The sequence below is a fragment of the Oryctolagus cuniculus genome, chromosome 11 (assembly GCF_051225735.1).
Source record: "Oryctolagus cuniculus isolate XC-2025 breed Fujian yellow rabbit chromosome 11, ASM5122573v1, whole genome shotgun sequence".
NCBI lineage: Eukaryota > Metazoa > Chordata > Mammalia > Lagomorpha > Leporidae > Oryctolagus > Oryctolagus cuniculus.
The window spans coordinates 38,891,644-38,904,027 of NC_142877.1; the positions used below are offsets into that span (position 1 = coordinate 38,891,644).

General features: G+C 38.8%; 1 protein-coding gene and 1 long non-coding RNA gene across 5 annotated transcripts in view; both read left to right on the forward strand.

Annotated features, from left to right (window-relative positions):
• MACROD2 (mono-ADP ribosylhydrolase 2) overlaps positions 1–12,384 on the forward strand; it is a 2,169,899-nt gene that overhangs the window by 37,282 nt on the left and 2,120,233 nt on the right. The gene's annotated exons all lie outside the window — the stretch shown is intronic.
• LOC149123422 (uncharacterized) overlaps positions 1–12,384 on the forward strand; it is a 52,637-nt gene that overhangs the window by 29,062 nt on the left and 11,191 nt on the right. The gene's annotated exons all lie outside the window — the stretch shown is intronic.

Consider the following 12,384-nt stretch of genomic DNA (forward strand, 5'->3'; position numbering starts at 1 on the left):
AGATAAGAGTCGGAGAACTCAAGGGGCTTCCATAGCCTTGGAAACTCATAACTGGTGCATAGGGAGATTACTGATGCCATAAACAGGAGTGTCAATTGGTAAAGTCAACAACAAGAGTCACTGTGCACTTACTCCTCATGTAGGATCTCGGTCCTTAATGTGCTGTACACTGAGGCTTAATGCTATAACGAGTACTCAAACAGTATATTTCACTTTGTGTTTCTATGGGGGTGCAAACGACTGAAATCTTTACTTAATGTACACTAAACTGATCTTCTGTAAAAAAAAAAAAAAAAAAAAAAAAAGAAAGAAATTTTCAATTCCCAACTTGACTCTCACTGGGATTAAACATGACAATAGGTCTGATCTGATTTCATCATCATTAAAAAAAAATCATCTATTATTTTTCACTTTATGTTTCTGTGGGAGCAAACTGTTGAAATACTTACTTAAGGTATACTAAGCTGATCTTCTGTATATTAAGATAATCGAAAATGAATCTTGATGTGAATGGAAGGGGAGAGGGAGTGGGAAAGGGGAGGGTTGTTGGTGGGAGGGACGGTATGGGGGGGAAAGCCATTGTAACCCATGAGTCGTACTTTGGAAATTTATATTCATTAAATAAAAGATAAAAAAAAAAAAAAAGAAAAAAAAAAGTCATTGCATCTCAAGTTTGATTTCATTTCTTATTTTTTAAAAACATTCTTTTTTTTGAGACACTTAACTTTAAAGAAGAAACCAAGAAAAATACATTTTTTGTGAGCACTTAGACATAACTATAACTTACAAGACATTAGAATATCCTCCACTTAATACACTAAAATGAAGTAAGTCTTTGAGAACAAGTTTTACTATTAACTCTCATAATCCAGCTACTTGGAGACAGAGGTCCTGCATGGGAAGTTAGTGCACAGTGACTCCTGTTGTTATTTTAACAATTAACACTCTTGTGTATGATGTCAGTGATCAACTGAGGCTCTTGACATGAGCAGCCTAGGCTATAGAAGCCTTTTGTACTCCTTCAGTATTTCAACAAGGCTATAGGCAAAGTGGAAGCTCTCTCCTTCCTTCAGAGGAAAGTACATCTTTTCTTGGTGGTTGCTGCTTTCCACTGCAGTCTCATGCACAGAGGTCCTTCATGTAGAACATTTTTTGCCACAATGTCTTGTCTTTCCATGCCTGAAATGCTCTCCTGGGCTTTTCATCCAGACCAGAATGCCTTAAGGGTTGATTCTGAGGTCAGAGTACTACTTAAGGCTATTGTCATTCTATGAGTCTGCTGTATGGACTGCTTCCCATGTTGGAACATTCATTCCTTTTTAATTCTATCTATTATTATTATCAAACACTAAGTCCTATTTGTATGACCACTTTAACACTTGATCCTATTTTGATCATTTTAACTTGATCGTTTTAACACTTAATCCTATCCATTTGCTCTCTATAACACTTAAAATGGTATTTTTACCACCCAGCTTAAGGGGAGTTGGGGTCCCATGGCAAGTTTTTAAACTATACTCTGAGAAGTTTGTCCGTGGGAATGTATGCAGAACTATACTGCTTTACAGTTACAAAATTCATACATTTCATAATTACAACTTCAGGAACATGGTGATTCTTCTCACCGTGTATGTCTTCCCACCTCCCTTCTTCCTCCTTCTCTTGTTTCCACTCTTATCTTTTACTAAGACATATTTTCAATTAAATTTATACACATATGATTAAGTAAAGAATTCAACAAATAGTATGAAAAAAAAGGTGATGCTCAACAGTGAAGACAAGAGCTGTTCAAAGTCATTGCTTCTGTGTCAATTTTACTTCTACAAATTGCCTTTTAGATTCACTATTAGTTATTGCAAGTCAGGGAAAACATATGGTATTTTTCATTTTGGGACTGGCTTATTTCAGTTAGTATGATGTTTTCCAGTTTTATCCATTTTGTTGGAAAAGACTGCATTTTGGTATTTTTTTTCTGCTGTGTAGTATCCCATGGTGTATATATCCTATAATTTCTTTATCCGTCTTTAGTTGATGGGCATTTGGGTTGATGCTATATTCCATATCTTAGCTATTGTGAATTGAACTGCAATAAACATGGGGGTGCAGATAACTCTTTCGTATGCTGATTTTTTGTTTCCCTGGGGTAAATTCCCAGGAGTGGGATGGCTGGGTCATAAGATAGGTCTATATTCAGATTTCTGAGGTATCTCCATACTGTCTTCCATAGTGGCTTTACCAGTTTACATTCCTACCAGCAGTAAATTAGGGTACTTTTTTTCCCTACATCTTTGCCAACATTTGTTGTTTTTTGATTTCTGTATGAAAGCCATTCTAACTGGGGTGAAGTGAAACCTCACTGTGGTTTTGATTTGCATTTCCTTGATGGCTAGTGATGCTGAGTATTTTTTCATATGTCTGTTGGCCATTTGAATTTCCTCTTTTGAAAAATGTCTTTCTAAGTCCTTTGCCTATTTAATAACTGGGTAGTTGTTTTGTTGTTGTTGAGTTTCTTGAACTCTTTATATATTCTGGTTATTAATCCTTTATCAGTTGTGTAGTTTGCAAAATAATTTCTCCCATTCTGTTGATTGCTTCTTCATTTTACCTAGTGTTTCTTTTGCATTGCAGAAGCTTCTCAATTTGATGTAATCCCATTTTGTCAGTTTTGGCTTTGATTGCCTGTGCCTCTGGGGTCTTTTACAAGAAGTTTTTGCCTATGCCGATGTCTTGCAGAGTTTCCCCAATGTTCTTTAATAATTTGATGGTATTGGGTTGTAGCCTTAGGTCTTTAATACAACTTGAGTGGATTTCTGTGTAAAGTGTAAGGTAGGGGTCTTGCTTCATACTTCTGCATGTGGAGATCCCATTTTCCAAGCACCGTTTAAAGAGACTGTCTTTGTTCCAAGGATTGATTTTAGCTCCTTTGTCAAAGGTAAGTTAGTTGTAGATGTTTGGATTGATTTTTGGTGTCTCTGTTCTGTTCCATTGGTCTATTGATCTGTCCTTGTACCAGTACCAGGCTGTTTTGATTATAACTGCCCTGTAGTATGTCTTAAAATCTGGTATTGTGGTATCTTTGGATTTGTTTTTGTTGTATAAGCTTGCTTTAGCTATTTGAGGTCTTCTGTGCCTCCATATGAACTTCAGCATCATTTTTCTAGATCTGGGACAAATGTTTTTGGTATTTTGATTGGTATCACATTGAATCTGTGAATTGCTTTTGGTAGTATGGACATTTTGATGATATTGATTCTTCCAATCCATGAACATGGAAGATTTTTCATTTTTTTCCGTATCTTCTTCTATTTCTTTCTTTAATGTTTTATAATTCTCATTGTAGAGATCTTTGACATCCTTGGTTAAGTTTATTCTAAGGTATTTGATTGTTTTTGTAGCTGTTGTGAATGGAATTGATTTTAGAAGTTTTTTTCTCAGCCATGGCATCGTTTGTATACAAATGCTGTTGATTTTACATCCTGCTGCTTTACCAAACTCATAGTTCTTTGGATCTCCTACTTAAAGAATCATGTCATCTGCAAATAGGGATATTTTGATAAGCCCTCTATTGGCTTGTTATAGGATGCCAGTTGCAAGGTGGTTGGGGAGAGAGAAATGAGCCTTCCTTTTTTTCCTCCCCTAGTTTGGTAGGTACACTGTCCCCCACCAGGCTGCAAGCTGGATTCCTGCAAGGCTCTTTCCAAAACTTTATCACCAGTGGCTTGGGCTCAACTGGTCCTGGGCCGGCGCCGAGGCTCACTAGGCTAATCCTCCGCTTTGCAGCGCCGGCACACCGGGTTCTAGTCCCGGTCGGGGCGCCGGATTCTGTCCTGGTTGCCCCTCTTCCAGGCCAGCTCTCTGCTGTGGCCAGGGAGTGCAGTGTGGGATGGTCCAAGTGCTTGGGCCCTGCACCCCATGGGAGACCAGGATAAGTACCTGGCTCCTGCCATCGGATCAGCGCGGTGCGCAGGCCACAGCACACCGGCCGCAGCGGCCATTAGAGGGTGAACCAACGGCAACGGAAGACCTTTCTCTCTGTCTCTCTCTCGCACTGTCCACTCTGCCTGTCAAAAAAATAAAATAAAATAAAATTAAATTAAATTAAATTAAAAAAAAAAATGAACTGGTGCTGAAGTTCTCAGCTGCTGGGTGGCTGAGTTGTGCATATCCACATCTCCACATCCTTCACGTAGGTCCATAGTGGCCCTCTATTTTATGTGTAATTTCCTCTGCCCTTTTTTCCATAACTCTTCCCTGAGACTTGCACTCTCTCCACATTTAAAAGCTGTCTTCTTCTAGACTTTTCCAGTAAGTTCTCTCCCTATTCTGCCATCTTCCAAGGTTCACCTTAATAAAACCTTAAATAAAATGAACTGTAAGAGTTACAAAAATTTTTTTGCAAAGCCCTGTGAAGTAATTAATAAAGGATTCTTTCATGGATTTATATAACAAATACCAGATATTTCTTTCCTATTGAAAGGTCTTTAATATTTATATATTTATATGATAATCTTAATAAGACACATATTTTGATTGATAACTAAAGTATTAAGCTTAAAGGAATATTTCATCTATTAATTTAAATCAATTATGTTGCTACTGTATGTGAATAAACCAACTGTGTTGTGTTTGTGTGTATGTGTAATAACAGTCATGGAGCTAAGAATTAACTAAAGGAAAATTCCAATGGAATTAAGCATCTTCTTATTTAGCAAATACTTAAGAGTACATACTATGGGACAAATATATATATATATATTTTAAAGTTTTATTTATTTATTTGAAAGGCAGAGTTACAGAGAGGCAGAGGCAGGAAAGAAGGAAGGAAAGAAGGAAAGAAGGGAGGGAGGGAGGAAGGAAAGAAAGAGAGAGAGAAAGAGAGAGAGAAAGAAAGGAAGGAAGGAAGGAAGGAAGGAAAAAAAGAGAGAGAGAAAGAGAGAGAGAAAGGAAGGAAGGAAGGAAGGGAAAAAAAAAAAGAAAGTTTTCCATCCACTGGTTCACTTCCCATATGGCTGTAATGGCTGGAGCTGGGCCAATCTGAAGCCAGGAGCCAGCAGCTTCTTCCAGGTCTCCCTGGTGCAGGGGCCCAAGGACTTGGGCCATCTTCTGCTGCTTTTCTAGGCCATAACTGTGAGCTGGATCAGAAGTAGAGCAGCCAGAACTTGAACTGGCGTCCATATGGGATGCTGGCACTGCAGGGAGCAGCTTTACCCGCTATGCCACTGCGCTGGCCCTGGGACGCATATATTTTTAAGTGTTTTACAAATATTAGTTTATTTAATAGCAGCAACCCTTTGTATCAAGTACAGTTATCTTATTTTACAAAAAAGGAAACTGAGGCACAGAGATTAGAGAACTTGCCCAAGGTCACACTGCTGTTGAATGACACAGTTGGAATTTGACTTCAGGTCTTCTGGCTTTTCATTGTTTTTACTTATCCTCTGTTAGTGCTGCTTTTTGTTTCCTCAAACTGTTGCTCATTTGTTATTGTTATGACCTTACTGCTAATTGTATTTGATTTTTAGAAAGATGATACTTTATATTGCAAATTATATAATTTTTATGACATATAATTTATAGTACCAAATACTTGTTTTTAATTTAAAACACAAACATCTGTTGGAAAAGGGAAAGTAATAAATTAGCAGTAATCACTGAACATTGTGAAGAAGAAAGCTTTGCCCCCCATATGCAGATTGTAATGAAAATAAATTTATACCAGCAAAATTTCAGTAACCCTTCATCCATTCACATTTCCTTGTAATTCTATCTGTGTTTCAAATTTGCACTGAAGGTCTCTTGAAGGTGAAAGAAAAATTTGCTTCCTTGGATTTTTTTTGTTTTTTCATGTCACCATTTTTGAAAGTTGATGAGTGGACCACATATAAAACATAATCTCTTATTTTACAAATTTTATTGATAAACTCTGTGAACTTGCTTCTCCAATTTAAGCACTAAGGTATGTATGCATTTTTACCAAGAAGTGTGTGAAGTTATTACTCTTTCAGACCACCATTTCTGCTAAATTATTGTTGAGGGTAGAATATCAATTTTGTGTTAAAGTAAGTGATTATCAAGATAAAAGAAGAGAATTTTGTAATAATGGTAGATTACCCTAGTGAATCTGAGGTTGTATCAATGCATCCTGTGGAAAGGTTTCAAGAATCCTTGATTGTATTTGAAGTCAGTAGTCATCATAGAAAGTTGTGGAATTAGTGGAGTAACCCACACAAAATATTAGTAATACTGAGACCGGAGCTTTCACTACATCCATCCCTAGTTGCTGTGAAATAATTAATATACCCAAATGTTAAAAAAAATCATGGTACATAATGTTTTATATCTTAATTCATTTTGGCTTTCATATTAGCAAACCCAACTTTTAAGTAAATCTTGAGTAGAATTAGTATTTAATTAGAGTTATTTTTCAGTTTACAAAAGGCTTAGTTTTACTTTAAATAGTTTTCTCCTTCAGTTTATAAATGTTCATTATATTCATAATGTTCAGGCAAGCCTGTAGTTTATAGATGTAAAAAAGTTCAATGGATATAAATTTGAAAAGCTTTACAGACAGTATTTGTTTTTTGCCTGGTGTATAAGAGTTACTGATAAGGTTACCTTTTATTTCATTCTAAAAACTAAGATTAGTAGACTTGCTTTTATAATCAGTTCAGAAATTAGGGTTTTGATGTGCCACTTTTTTTTTTTTTTTAAACTTGCAGAGTATCCAGATGCAAATTACGGTGCAATACTATTTTTCTTCACTGATTTCAGAAAGAAGGTTATTGGGGATTGGGTTGGGGGAGGAATTTCTAGAGAACAATTTAGTAGGGGGTTATGGGAGTGTTAAGAAAGTTCTTGGAAAATACATGTAATGGAAAAGTTGCATTGATTCCACCACTTTCGATATGAAAATAAACTTCTGTTTTCCATGGACTTGTTTAAGTATAGTTATAGCAAATTAGTTTTCATTCTGTCCTGGAGTATATTTTCCATCCAGTGTCAGAAAAGAATATAAAACCTGTGGGGAGCAGCCCGGACTGGACTGAGTTACTGGAATTAAGACTTATTCTATGCATCTGCTCTCCCACAATATGGCGCTGGGAGAGAAGTAAACAGCTTCCGCACAGCTGCCTCCAGTTCAACCAATAAACTGTAGGACTTGCTCCTGATTGGAGGAGAGCAGCGTACTCGGCGTGTGGGCAGCCGAGTTGGGATTGGCGGAGGAGGACTATAAAGGAGGAGAGAGACGGCATGCACCGGGAACATCTAAGGGGAACAAATAAGGGGAACACCTGTGCAGCCCCCGAGAAAGCCGGCCGGCGGTGTGCCGCTCCCCTGCGGAAGTGGGGAATGTGGCCAGGGGGAACTGCCCTTCCACGGAGGTGGAAGGGATAGTAGCCAACCCGGGAAGAACCAGCAGCAAACCCGGGGAGGGCCGAGCAGATGAAAGAACAGCGCAGGGTCCTGTGTTGCTCCTCCACGAAGAGGGGGAGCGACAAAAACCTTTTTTTTTCTTAGTAGAAAATTATAACAGAAAACATATACTCTGATCTTTAATTTTACTGCCATTTAGACTTGACTGAAAAAGAAAAATAGCAGTAGCATTGGCACAGTTCTCAGGTTTTCAAATTCTTCATCTGTTTTCTGGTGTTTTACTATATTTGTTGCTCATTCAAATATGTTTAATTTACCTCATCTGTAAACCTGCACATTTTATATAGTATTGCTAATTATTTTATAATAAAGAATACATCTAAAACAAACTGTACATGGTAATTGCTGAGGGAAAAGCCCACCTACAAAGTCCCATAGACTTCCATTATGTGATTGATGAAGCTGGGAAATGCTCTTTTTTTTTTTTTTTTTTGTAAAGATTTAGTTTATTTATTTGAAACACAGAGTTAGAGAGAGAGAGAGAGAGATGGAGATAGATAGGTCTTTTCTCTGTTGGTTGGTTCCTCAGTGGCTTCAACAGTCAGAACTGGGCCAGGCCCATGCCAGGAGCTAGGAGCTTCTTCCAGATTTCCCACGTGGGTGCAGGGGCCCAAGTACTTGAGCCTTTCTTTTCTGCTTTCTCAGGTGCACTAGCAGGGAGCTAGATCAGAAGCAGAGCATCCGGGACTCGAACTGGCACCCAAATGTGATGCTGGTGCTGCAGGCAGCAGCTTAACCTACTATGCCACAGCACCAGCCCTGGGAGATATTTTGAGGGAAATAAAGTAGTGTCAATGTTGAACAATATGGATTTTAAAAAGATAACAACAGTAAGGAAGCACTGGGTTTTTGGGAAAAATTAGCCCAAAGAGAAGGCTATTACTAAAACATGAAAAGCAAATAACCCAGAAATAATAGTGTGGAAATTAATAACATATTGAAAATTCCTAGTTAAAACTGAGAGGACATCGTATTTTGAAAGGAATAATGAAAAAAGTTATTGATGATTAAAAGTATTTCTAAAAGGTGAATAGATAGAGGATATCTTGATATCTGTGAAGAAATATATGAAACATAGGAAAAACATGTTGAAATTTTGAGGATACTTTTCTTAAAAAAAGTTAAATGATTAGCATTCCTGACTTTCCTAAGACCTATTGAGAGGACTATAATTTATGTACTTTTAAAAATAAGCCTGTAAGGGCCGGCGCCGCGGCTCACTAGGCTAATCCTCCGCCTAGCGGCGCCGGCACACCGGGTTCTAGTCCCGGTCGGGGCGCCAGATTCTGTCCCGGTTGCCCCTCTTCCAGGCCAGCCCTCTGCTGTGGCCAGGGAGTGCAGTGGAGGATGGCCCAGGTGCTTGGGCCCTGCACCCCATGGGAGACCAGGAAAAGCACCTGGCTCCTGGCTCCTGCCATCGGATCAGCGCGGTGCGCCGGCCGCAGCGCGCCGGCCACGGCGGCCATTGGAGGGTGAACCAACGGCAAAGGAAGACCTTTCTCTCTGTCTCTCTCTCTCACTGTCCACTCTGCCTGTCAAAAAAAAAAAAAAAAAAAAAAAAGCCTGTAATAGTATTAGGTAGTAAGCAGTCAATTTGGGGAATTCCCTGACAACAGAAAGCAAATGGGATGCATGGTACAGAGAAAACCATCACTGAAGGTGAAAAGGTCTTAGGGTTCATTGAACCTGAGGAAACTCCATTTGTGTTAATAGTTTCAAAGAACTGGAATAGATTGTGGGGTGATCATCAGACTAAATAATTAAAAAACTTCCAGGAGCATCTGGACTCACCCTTTCCTCATTTGTACTGAATGACTGTGAGTAGAAGTATTTAGACACACAAGCCTTGAGTGTTGCGGCTTCTGCCATGCAGATGATGATTCTGGATGAGACTTCTGGTGTGTGTGTTGGGGTTGGAAAGAATAATAGAACAGAACCTGAGAACTCTGCCAAGAAAAGGAAGGAAAAGGTGACTCCATATGTGTGTAATACAATAAAACACTCTACCTTAAAAGTAAAGCCTTCCTCACTTTTGTTGGGGTTCTAGCTGATACCCAGCATAATAACCACATACTTGACAATAAAACAATCCCTTGAGAGTTCCCTTCCACTCACAGCCTGAAGTGAGCTCTTCTGTTCAGGGAAGATGCCTTCTAAGAGACACCGACGTACAGATCTATAGGAGAAACTCAGGCCAGTTAGATAGTTCTGGAACACCATTCACAAATTTGGCCACCATGGGCCATCAAACTATAGAAAAAATGACCCCTGAAAAAAATACATGGAACTTAAATGTAATTGTGTCTGCAGAGAGAGTTAAGAGGATAAAATAGCTAAAATAATTAAACCAGGCTGTTTTAAAAGAAGCAATTGCAGAGTACTCAGTGGAAAAAATCTGATTAAAAAAAAGACATTAAATAAAAAACAGTGAAAACTGGATTAATGGTTTAGAATTATGTTGAGGAAAAATCCTGAAACTTAAAGATAAAAAGATGATAGAAAATATGAGCCAATGTTTTAGTAACATGGGGTGTGGAACTGGGCATTCTAATCATCAGGGAAGATAGGTGGAAGGGAGAAAATAAATATTAAAGCATACTGCGTACATGCCATGGAATATTGTATGAATATTAAAGATTAGAGTGGTAAACACAGATGATCAAAACATAGTAAAGAAGCAAATTGTGAGAGAAATGTGTATAGTATATGATTTTTGTGGTTATATGCGTGTACAAATATGTACAGAAAAGATGAAAGGACATGAAATACTAATAAGGGTGCTTTTTGTTAATAGGATGGAGGTAATGAAAGAGTAATACTTGAGGCCGGCACTGTGGTGTAACAGGTAATGCCGCTGCCTGTAGTGCTGGCATCCCATATCGGCACTGGTCTGACTCCCAGCTGCTCCACTTCCGATACAGCTCTCTGCTCTGGCCTGGGGAAGCAGTAGAAGATGGCCCAAGTCCTTGGGCCCCTGTACCTGTGTTGGAGACTCAGAAGAAGAAGTTCCTGGCTCCTGACTTTGGATCAGCCCAGCTCTGGCTGTTGGGGCCATTTGGGGAGTGAACCAGAGGATGCAAGACTCTCTCTCTCTCTCTCTCTCTCTCTCTCTCTCTCTCTCTCTCTCTCGTACTCACTCTTTCTCTCTCTCTCTCTCTGGCTCTGTGTGTAACTCTGCCTTTCAAATAAATAAATAAATCTTTTTAAAAACAGAGAGGAATACTTAACACATAATGTTTGTTTATAAAGAAGACCTTTTTTTTTTTTAAGAAAAAAGATTTATTTTATTTATTTTCAAAGATTTCAGAGAGAGAGGGAGAGACAGAGATCATCCATCCACTAGCTGGTTCACTCCCCAGATGGCTGCAATGGTCAGTGCTGGGCCAGGCTGAATCCAGAAGCATTGAGCTTCATCTGGGTCTTCCATGTGGGTGGCAGGGGCCCAATGACTTAGATCAACTTCTACTGCATTTCCAGGCCATTAGTAGGGAGCTAGATCAGAAGTGGAGCAACTGAGACTGGCGCCCAGATGGGATGCTGCCATCGCAGGTGATGGCTTTACCATCTATGCTACAAGGCCTGCCCCAGGAAGATATTTACATAAAAAATAAAGAGCTAAAAGTTATGTTGGAGATGAAAGGAAAGCAACATAGGATTAGCAGTGGGTACCTAAACCATTTTAATTTACACATACATTGTTTTTTAAAGATTTATTTATTTGAAAGGCAGAGCAACAGAGAGGGACACATACACACAACACACACACACACACACACACACAGAGAGAGAGAGAGAGAGAGAGAGAGAGAGAGAGAAAGAGAAAGAGAAAACAAATTTCCATCTACTGGCTTAATCCCCAAATGGCTACCACAGCCAGGCATCCAGGGTTGGGCCAGGCAAAAGCCAGGAGCCAAGAACTCCATTCAGGTTTCCCATGGGCCCAACTCCTTGATCCGCTTCCTTCTCTAGTGCATTAGCAGGTAGCTGAGTAGAAAGGAGTGCAGTGGGAACTTGAACTGCACTCTGATATTACATTTCAGCATTGTAAGCAGTGGCTTAACCTGCTGTGCCACCATGCTGGCCCAGAGTCTATAGTTTTCATTATAAAATGCACTTTTCTGTTACTTCTTAGCAACTGTTTCCTTCCCTGCCTATTCACAGAATCACAGAAGTGCATTTTCACACATTTCCCTGGCTTCTTTTTTACATGGTATACGAGGGCTGCTAATATTTCCCTCACTGCATATGGATTTTATGAGTGTTTTGTATGTGGTGAGTACCTGAAAGTACGGATATCTTTAAATTCTAACTATTGCTTTATTAGTAAAATATCTGGCATCTTTTGTAGAAATGAGTCAGCATATAAATAAATGAAAAGTAGTGGATGGCAAAGGAAAATTCAGGAGAATGATCTATTTAAGATTCTAAAGTATATCCCAGTTTTTTTTTTTTTTTTTTTTTTTTTTTGTTTGGGAGGTGGGATTTGAGTTGTTTATTGTCAGAATAGTAACATGTAAGTATAATCACAGAGGTGTGAAGTGGTGTTCTGGATCACCTGAAAAGCCCCATTCTTTTTATGAGGAGATGGATATCACCCTTGATCTCAGTATGCCATATCTACTATAAACTTCTGAACCCTCCACCATCGTTCAGGATGCATCTCTAATTGTTGAAGAATTGGTGGAGGATGGCTTGGGAGAGAATACCTGAGGATCCTTTCCTGGGACAAGTTATGGAAAGAAAATCTTGCAGGTATTATTCTTACTATATATTTTACCTGATTACTGTGTTTTTATTGGATAAAATAGTTCTTTTTCTGGAAAGTGAGTAGTGGATAAAGTGGGAGTGGGATAGATAAGAGGGTTGAGGTGGAATGTAGTCTTCTTTTTCAAAGTGTTAGAATAATTAGGAAAGACCATTAGCATCTTTCCTTTTTCTATTCTTGAATAT